Source organism: Hippocampus guttulatus, chromosome 10, assembly GCF_054856545.1.
Source record: "Hippocampus guttulatus isolate MCC_2025c chromosome 10, RoL_Hgut_1.0, whole genome shotgun sequence".
NCBI classification, from domain to species: domain Eukaryota; kingdom Metazoa; phylum Chordata; class Actinopteri; order Syngnathiformes; family Syngnathidae; genus Hippocampus; species Hippocampus guttulatus.
Window position 1 is genome coordinate 3,867,731 of NC_141270.1, and position 9,805 is coordinate 3,877,535.

Sequence of the window (9,805 nt, forward strand, 5' to 3'; positions counted from 1 at the left end):
GGGTTAATAAAAATATAAATGTCAGCATTTGCATTATGAACCTTTTGGGTGTGGTCGCGTATACACCCAAAGGGCACATCATTAGGTCCACCAATATAGGGGGTACTCGATTTTGAGATGACCGACGGTGCGCAGTTAAACAAGTTTGAACAGTAAAAGGTAGACAAGATAGCTAAAGGAGCCAGTGGCTCAATTTAGAGAAAAGGTCGACATCTTTTTGTTGTTCGGAATACATTAAAAAACGGGGCTAGCTGGTGTTCGTGCTAGCATTGCGCAAAAAGACCAGCTAGCATTGTGCAAAAGCTATCTGTATGGCCTTTATTTTGGAATCTACTATATAAGACGGTGCTCAGTAACTTGTAAGTAAACACACCGTGTTATTTCTTCATAATAATGTGTGTATTTATTTTTGGTGTGAATAAATGAAAACATTTATTCACACCAAAAATAAATACATAGAGCTAGCTGGTGATAGCGCTAGCACTAGCTATCGACAGTATCTAGCCTTTATGTAGCGATCTGTGTAAGACGTTGCTCAGTGATTTACGAGCATTCCATATTATTTTTTTCAGAATAGACTCTTTTTTCTTTTTTTTTAATTCTAGTTAAAAGACTGAAGACCACACTTTGGTGGTCTTCAGTCCACTCATAAATTGAGGAATCCTGGTCATCTGTATTTGTTTTTCATTGGCATCCTGGAAGTAATAGGTTCGCTAAAAAAAACAGTAGCCAATGGCTAAACATGTTATGCAATCTACATCTCTCTCTCTCTCTCACACACACTCTCGCTCACGTGTCAATCTTCAGGCAGTAGCTATGAATAGGTTGTTACACTTTACCAACAGTAAATGTATCTTTTGTCCAGCTGTTGCTGCACCTGACATCTTCGACAAAATAGTCTGGTGTACTTCTCATACTAAAGCGTTGACCCCCACAAGGGCACCTCCTCCCCCGGTGTAATGTACTTGTGACTTTTACGGCGACTTTACAAAATGCGCCATTAGTCCTGTGAAGTCGGACCGTCTCATTTGGAGAGGAGCTGCGGGTTCCGTCTGGCATTCAGCTGCCTCCAAGGACACATGAGGCGCTCGCTCATGATGCGGGTCCTCCTAATGGAGAGGCAAAGCCTTCATCCTGAATATAAAGCCGCCTCTATTTTCAGCCACTCAAATAAGATGCATGGCAAGGATCTACAAACGGAATAGTCACCCGCATCCGAAGCTGTAACGGAGTTCCCCCAGGCCCCAAGAATTCTTACTCTCGCAGTTTGGAAAAGGCCGGAGTAGAAATCGAACTTACTACACTTTCCAGATGAATGATAATGGCGCTCCCCCGTTAACTGTTTGTGTTACCTGTAAATTTTCCAGGGATACAATGTGGGACGTTGGCAGTGTTTTCTGTGCCAGCAAAATCCATGAATGCAGACTGAAGGACTTTCAATGAGCACTTTGGAAGAGCGCTGCAGCAAGCTAATATTCCTGGGAGAGTGGTTCTGCAAGTGGACAAAAACACTGCTCGGTGCAATTGGAGTTAGTGTAATTGCAGTATTAAAATCGCTCACCATAAACTACAAAAATGCTCTTTTTTCATGTTTGTTTTAAACTGACGCATTCATTCCCCCATATGAAAAAAGCGGATTCACATTGCTCCCATTTAGAATTCTAAACATTCAGCTCATAAATTTACCATGAGAACAATTTTCAACATGACAAAATTTACCATTCACCAAACTACGTTTTCACCAATTAAAGTACCCACAAAAAAAATCCTATTTTTCATTCCAAATGACAAATTCGACAAAACAGATTAAAATCCTTTGCACTTAAAATTATAAAACATTCCGCGAATTATATTTGGATGCCACAAGTTTTGACTTACCGGTACCAAAAATGCATCATTTTCCCCAAATAAGTTCCCATCAAAAATTCCCTTTCACTCTCATTGACTCATTGAACAAAACTGATTCACATCGCTTCCATTTCTAATTTTAACTTTCCAGCTCATTCAATTCACATTGGCAATGATTTTCAATGTGAAATTATCATTGACCAAAAAGTTCTACAATTTCAATATTAAAATACCCACCAAAAAAAAAAATCACACTATTCAACCTCAACGATATATTCAACAAAACATCTTCACATTGGGGGGTTTTCCATTTGAAAAAAATCAAACATTCCGTTCATTCAATTCACATTCCAAAAATTCTGATTGCCCAAAAATTCTTCTCACTGCACATTATGATGACACTAATAATGACAGTTCCAATTTTTTTTTTCCCCATGAAACCTCAAAATGCTCCTGCGTTACTTCTGACACAAACTGCAGCTAAATTCTTACACGTGTGCACACACACACGCTCCTTGGATGGAGCATTCCGATTCTATATTGCAAAATGGCTCAATGCCTCCATCATGGCTGTTTGGAATTGAAACGTCACGAGTTAATGAAGGATCACATTTAATTTGCCTGCAAAGTGAGAGGTTGACGTCGCACAATTAATCATTCAGACATTTGCCGCTAAACAAACTGTAAAATAAAAAAAAATTAAAAAGTTGCGACTCGACGCGTGGCTTATAATGTGAAAAGTTTCGAAGCGTTCTGAATGACTCGCGGCTTTCGCAGACGTTCGCTCCAGTCGGAAAAGTGGCGAAGGGAGCTGCGGAGTTATCGAGAGATCAAAGAGGGAATGTCATGCCGGTCACTCCTCCTCCTCACTGTGGATCTGATGGGAAGTGAAAGGGTGAAGCCAAGACTTCATTCCGAGCTCTCTCCCTTCCCGAGTCCCTTTCGGAATACTTTGAAAGAAATGGCCCCGCCTCCTCAGAGCTCCTTTCGCACAGCGAGATGGAAAAGTGGCACACTTGGGTGGGAACTACTGTCTGGGCCTTTGTGCATGTGTGTGTGTGTGTGTGTGTGTGTGTGTGTGTGTGTGTGTGTGTGTGTGTGTGTGTGTGTGTGTGTGTGACATATTTACACCTGCTGAGGACACTTGTGACAGCTTTCCAGTGCGAGCACACGATCCATCTTCCCTCCATCACACTTTCCTTTCAGTTCGTTCACGCTCATTCTCCCCTTCCGCACACGGTCTGCAGGGGCTGTCAGTCAGGAGACCTCACTCACATTTTCTTTTGGGAGGTGGAAAAAACTGGAGTGGAAACTGTAGGATAAGAAAGAAAAAAAAAAGAGCAGGTGAAATTTCCTCCACAGAAAATCACGGCGATTGAAATATTTTTCTCCGAGTTCAACCGGTCACCATCAATAAACAGTGAACCGGATTGTTGGAAATAATATTTGGATGTTAATTAAGGAACTGATTTATAACCAAGCATGCTATTGCAATGCGAAGCCACCTTTTGATTTTTTTGTGCCGAATTAACCTATAAGTCAATGGTCCCCAACTACCGGTCCACGGACCGGTACCGGGCCTCGGCCCATTTGGGACCGGGCCACAAAGAAACAGACCTGCCAGCTGTGAACAAATTAGAATAGGTACTGAATTTCTTTAATTTATGTGCAATAGTTCAAGAAGCTTCATTCAGTCTAATTCTGCTTCCGGGTCAAAACAATTTTAACCCTTTCGGGGACAGCAGTCACTACAGTGGACGGCTGATCATGTTATCGGGTTACAGGATGCATGAAAGGGTTAAAAAAAAAACAAAAGAAAAAGCACGATGCAATTCTTTCCTTTCTCACGGGGTCATGGAGTTCCTCCTCTCTGATTCTGTCGAACTTTTTCCCGACGTTTTGGTTGAATTTGCAAGGGTTTGACTTTTCAGTGGCGACAGCGCGCGTTTGCACTTTCCGTAAACTCTGAACAAAGTCAGAGGAAAGCAGCGCGGCAAGCGTTTGCAAAATAGTTCATTTCTGCTCGGCGCAATCTCGAAAGGGGCACCTGTTTGTGTGCCGCCAGTTCAACGCAAGGACCAATTTTTAATGATTTTTTTAAAACCTTTTAGCCACAGCTTATGCGTCAAATGAAGCTGCAAACGCGCGCGCACAAACACACATTCAAATGAAAGTCCTCCCTCCAACAGAAAGAAAAGCCAAAAGCTGCGAGCGAGTCACACCGCATTCTGTGTATTTTTTAATTACTTTTATTAAGGTCTGTGAAAAAACACGACATCAATGTTTCATTGATGTCGTGGCGCAGTGGCTATAAAGACACAGCAATAATCCGTCATATTTTTTCCCCTTTCTTTTTTCAAGACAGCCGGCTTGTAAACAATTATTACTATCCTGTCAAATATTCAGCCATGCGCACAGCAAAACCGGGATGCTAAAATGCGCCGTACACGTTTGAGTTTATTCTTTGGACTTGAAAACAATGACGACTGATGCGCAAATCGTCACTACTTTGGTTTTGTTTGATTGTTCAACTGGATCGGTTTGTTGAGTTTTCTTTGTGTGTGACTTGTTGACTGGACTTTCAGTTTATGATTGTGAAAATCAAACCCTGTAACCTGATAACATGATAAGCTGTCCACTCATCTAACTCGAATCTGATGCTGTCTAAGGTGAATCATCATTTTTCTTTTCGTTTGAATTGTTTGTTTGGTTTGGTTTACTTTCGATGTGCCTTCTTGATTTTTTTTTTTCAAGATAACAACTATAATTGCTTGATGATTGGCGGCAAATCTTTTCCCAGAATTTGAAAATGTACCATCAAACTGACATCAATAATGTTCTCTAACGTAACTCAACAGACGCGCTTAAGATTTCTTGTGCATTTTTTTTTGTCTTCTTATTTTCATGACGGGGGATACAAAAAAAATTGCTGTGTCTGTACAAAAAAAAAAGACAGCTACTGCGGCGCCATCCGAATTGAAACCTCCGACGGTGAAAAGGAGAGGTGAAGAGAGAAAAGTTGAATTACCGTCGGCTACCCTGGTACGCGGATCACACGCATGGGCAGCACTTTGACTTTCTTGTCTCTCCTTTTCAAAAACAAAAAGCGCAAAACCTTCCTTTTGAAAATGTTCATTTTATTCATTTCACAGGCGACCGAGGTTTAATCCGCCGTCCTGAATGCTCGAGTGCAGAACAACTTGGCGCCAGTTGAAGTGAGGATATGTTGGTGCTCAAGACAGGAGCACTCCCTGACGCTGCTCGGTTGAACCGAGACGAAAAGCTACATCGCACCGATTACCGTATTTCCCGCCCTTCAGAGTATAAGGCGCACTTTCAAATGAATGGCCTATTTTTTAACAGTTTTCATATAGCGGTTGCACCGCATTATAAGCCGCATCGAATCTAATTTACAGTAGTGGCCGAGGTTGCGTTATGGATCCACTAGATGGAGCTATGCTAAAGGGAATACAATACAATACAGCTCTATTGACCGCTGCAGATGTAACAAAGTCCTTTACAGAACATTTAAAATAGTACGTCCAAGAAATCTGAATATTGATCCAAATTATATATATATATATATATATACTGTATATGATTATATATATGTAAGGCGCATCAGATTGTAAGACACGCTGTCGAATTTTGAGAAAATGGAATGCTTTTAGGTGTGCCTTATAGTACAGAAAATACGGTACAACAACTGCTATCAGCATAATGGTGAGCTTGGTAGCTTTGCTACCTACATCCTGGCCAATCGAAACAATCAAGAATAATCCCATAAGACCATTGGTTTAGGAGACTTCTCAATAAGTACCAAATCAATTGTGCATTCTCTGACTGGCTTTCGTATTCATTTGCATTCTGGTGAGCAGCTTCCCGCCGTTATATCCGCACCAGGAAGTCAGCACATGTGGCCGCTCAGGTAGAAAGCACTCTCAGGTGCTTCTGGATGAACAAAGATGATAAATGCTTGGCGAGAAAGAAGAGCCGAATGTGGCTTAACACGACCTTGGAGTCAGGTCGGCACAGCGGATAACTCGAAAATAGCACCGAGTAGGGGCCTATCAACTCGACCTTAAGTCCCACCCCTTAGCTCCAAACTCTCTCATGACCACTTCTCAGGCGAGCAGGCCACAGTGCACAGCCTCTTTTACTCTTAACCTGTATAGATGTGTGTGTGTGTGTGTGTGTGTGTGTGTGTGTGTGTGTGTGTGTGTGTGTGTGTGCGTGTGTCAACTCCTTCCCCATTGTTCTGAGCTTTTATTCCTTACACCATTAGCAAGTCACCCCGATCCAAATCCCCCTTCGCCCCCCCCACCCCTCCTCAATCGCTCTCCTGCACACGCCTGAAGGATTTACTGTAGATCCCTGATATATTATGGATAGGGGAGAAAAAAAAAAAAAGAAAAAGAAAACCCCAACAAACAAACGCCGCCCGCCATTTATATGACACGCTTGTAAGATCACACACTGGGGGTGATTACAGTGGTCAAACAACACCTCAGGGGACAGGGGAGGCGCTTGGTGGGAGCACAAGAAATAAAAAGCATCTGAGTCAGAGCCATTTTTCTTTTCTCCCCCTCATACCCCCCCTCCTCCCCTTTCTTCCATGTCTTGTAACAAATTACACTGAGCCACCACTCCCACCCATGCTGGGAGTCTATTAAATCCTGCCTTGATATAATCGAGGACTTGTGTTTGTTCTATTGGCATGATTATGCTTTTAATTGAGGTTGAGGGCAAACTTCATCAAGCCGCGGGCGCTTCCTATGCGCAAGCGAATTAAAACACGGTTGCATGAATGACAGCGTCAGGAGTTATGCGAAGACGTTGCCGTGGTGTTGATTTGAAAACTTTACGCCTGGCGTGGTGCTCAGCATGATCGAATAAACATGAATGGAATATCTAATGATGCACAGATGACAGGGTCACAGGTGGAAGTTATTTTGGGAACTACAGACAATTGAGTTTTGCGTCATTGATAAATAATACCTGAGGTTTGTAGCGTATAATATTGTGACCGGGATGACATTCCCTCTTTGATCTCTCGATAACTCCGCAGCTCCCTTTGCCACTTTTCCGACTGGAGCGAACGTCAGTATTTCTCTGTCACATTAAGAATGCAATACGGTATTGCATTCTTAATGTGACAGAGAAATACTTTTAAACCTGGTTTAAAAAAAAAAAATGTCCCCGTGTACACTTCAATACTACTGTCGATATGAAACGACAAATTAAACGTATATTATTTCCTTCATGGAAGCACACATCATTAGCAAAGTAATTTTTTTTTAATGTATTTTTTTTACATGACCTCCAGCATTTAATTTGTAAAACGTATTCCACATCATCAGGGTAAACAGCACTCGCAAATAAATATACACCAGCAGACATTTTAATCTTGACACTAATGCTCATTCTGGAGTTTGGAAGGTCAAACCGTTGCCGCTTATGCTAATTAAGATCCATATTGTATGTGTGGGGGGTGGGGGGGGGGGGGTTGATGCTGCTTCTTCAGTGGTAGCCTGCACAAGCATACATGGAGAGACACACTGCCTGATTGTATACACAAGTGGGTTTAAAAAAAAAGAAAAGAAAAGCGTGATTAATTGACATCCCGTAGTAAGCGTCTTTTATAGTGATAAGATGTCCAAGATATTCATCTTATTCATATATGTCAAAAGAAAAAAGTCATTGAACTCATTTAATGTCAAAACATAAAATTACATTTTGATGTTTTTTGGGGGTTTTTTTAATTAGAAAAATTTAATAAAGGGCTTAGCGCAGCTTCTCAGTCAGTATGAAGGCTTTGGGAATGTTTCCAGTATGATAAATCACCACAAGAGGGGAGGAGTGGCTTCGATGAGATCTTGGTCCCTGCATCGCGTGTGTGTGTGTGTGTGTGTGTGCGTGTGTGTGTGTACAGTTGGTCGATCCATGTGGCAAGGTGGCGTGCGAAAGCAGTGTGGTGGTGAGAACATGGATAAAGTTCATGAAAAGTCCATGCAAAGTTCATGCATGGTTCATCCATTCATGCAGTATTTTTCTTGCAATAAATGGTTATTTTGCAACCAAAGTGCACCTTTTGTGGTCGGTTATTTAGTAAGCATTGTTTACATATTTGAGGTATTACAAATGCAAAAAAAACCGCCTTGCCTATATAGTGACAGAACTAAATTTTCGGTAGGCCTTCAAAAATGAGTCAAAATGGTCACCAAAAAAATGGCTGGCATCGGTTCTCCCAATTTGAGAAAAACGACTGGCATGAAATGACTTCCGAAATTCTGCCGCATCACATCCCTTCCTTACATCTAGTATATGCTCAGTCATCTGCATCTCTAAAATGATAGCGTCGGGCTAATCACTACTTGAGAAAATAACATGCATTACCTCATATAGTTGCCGTCTCTCTCTGCCGCCACGAGTCACCAGGTGAGTCATCCGCTGAAGACAAAGAGGAAAGCAAAGGCTAATGACTTCTGAGCGCAGTTCAGCTGTGGCTATGCCAAAATAGCAGCGCATACGATATTCAGATACATCGAGAGGCAAGACTTGCCGTTTGGGCAAGTTTACCATGTATATGAATGCATCGGTATTTCTACATGGGGATCACAGACATGCTTTCAGCAGTTATTGTGCACAAACCACTCTCTGAAATCACTTTAGATGAAAGATTAACTGTATAGTACTAAAAAGTTAAATACAACTGAACTATACTTATTTTACATTTACTTTAAATGAAGGAAAATAGATTTTTTTTTCGCAGTTTGAAGTTCCAGCATAGAGTCTTCCCTTCGGCATTATTCCAAGTGCATCCGGCTTGCAGTTTTGACATCATTCATATGGATAGGAAAAGACACGCTTGACCTCGGATTAGCATATATGGTAACTAGCATGGCCACCCGGATGAATTTAAGATAATAGCGATCAATAGGACAGCGCTCTGGTGTCCTCTCTGTGGATGTATGCTGCCGCTGCTTCTCCTGCAGATTCTTCATCTTGCACCATGCTCTCTTTACTGTCTGGCAGAAATGAAAATGCACCCATAAAAAAAAAAATCTATAAGTACGTAGCTGCACGGCGAAGAGTCTGATTGCGAGAGCGGGATCACCGTTGTAAAATAGAACATTGAAATGAGCCAGCAGAACAAAAACAGAAACAACAACAACAAAAAGGTGAAGCCGGGTAGGCGAATACATATGCATATACGGCAAATATTGTTTCCTGAAATTATTTTAAGGACTGCTTTTTAATTTGAATTGACTCTTCGTGCACCAGGTTTGTGACAAACGTCCGATCTTACGAGCGATTGGCAAATATTTTCCCGTTAGCTTCCTGCTCCCTTCAAAACGAAAGGACAGAGAAAAAAAACGGAGAGCTTTAACTACTCCCCAAAAATAATAAATATTAAGTGAGGGAAGCTTCTTTTCCGTTCCGCTGAAATGAGCATTGCTGTGTGTTCACCCTCCACCCGATCGATTTGCTATAATAGCGAAATTAGCTTCCGCCGGTTTTGCTAAAGACCCTGTGCTTTGAGCAAAGTGGATCGGCTGGATACAAAGGAGCAGAGTTTGTTGTTATTCAGCACACGGAGGTATATAGCAGACAGTTCGACAAGGATCAAATTCAGTGTTCCGCTGAGCGTAGGTTTTGGTCACAAATGTCATTGTTTGAATGGAACATGTCATTTGTTGCCCTTCTGACATCACCTCTCCTGAACTCAGCAGACTTGGCATTTTATTTTCTTTACTGTCTTTATGGCGGTGTTTTTTTGGGGTCTATTTTTATATGTCTGATTTTGACATGAAGTACAGCACTTTGTATGCAGATATTGTTGTTTTTAAAGTGCTGTATGAATAAAATTGAGTTGAACACACGGCGCTAATGGGATGGAAGCTAATTTCGCTCTTATGGTGACTCAATCTGGTACAAAGCAGCACATACCGATTCT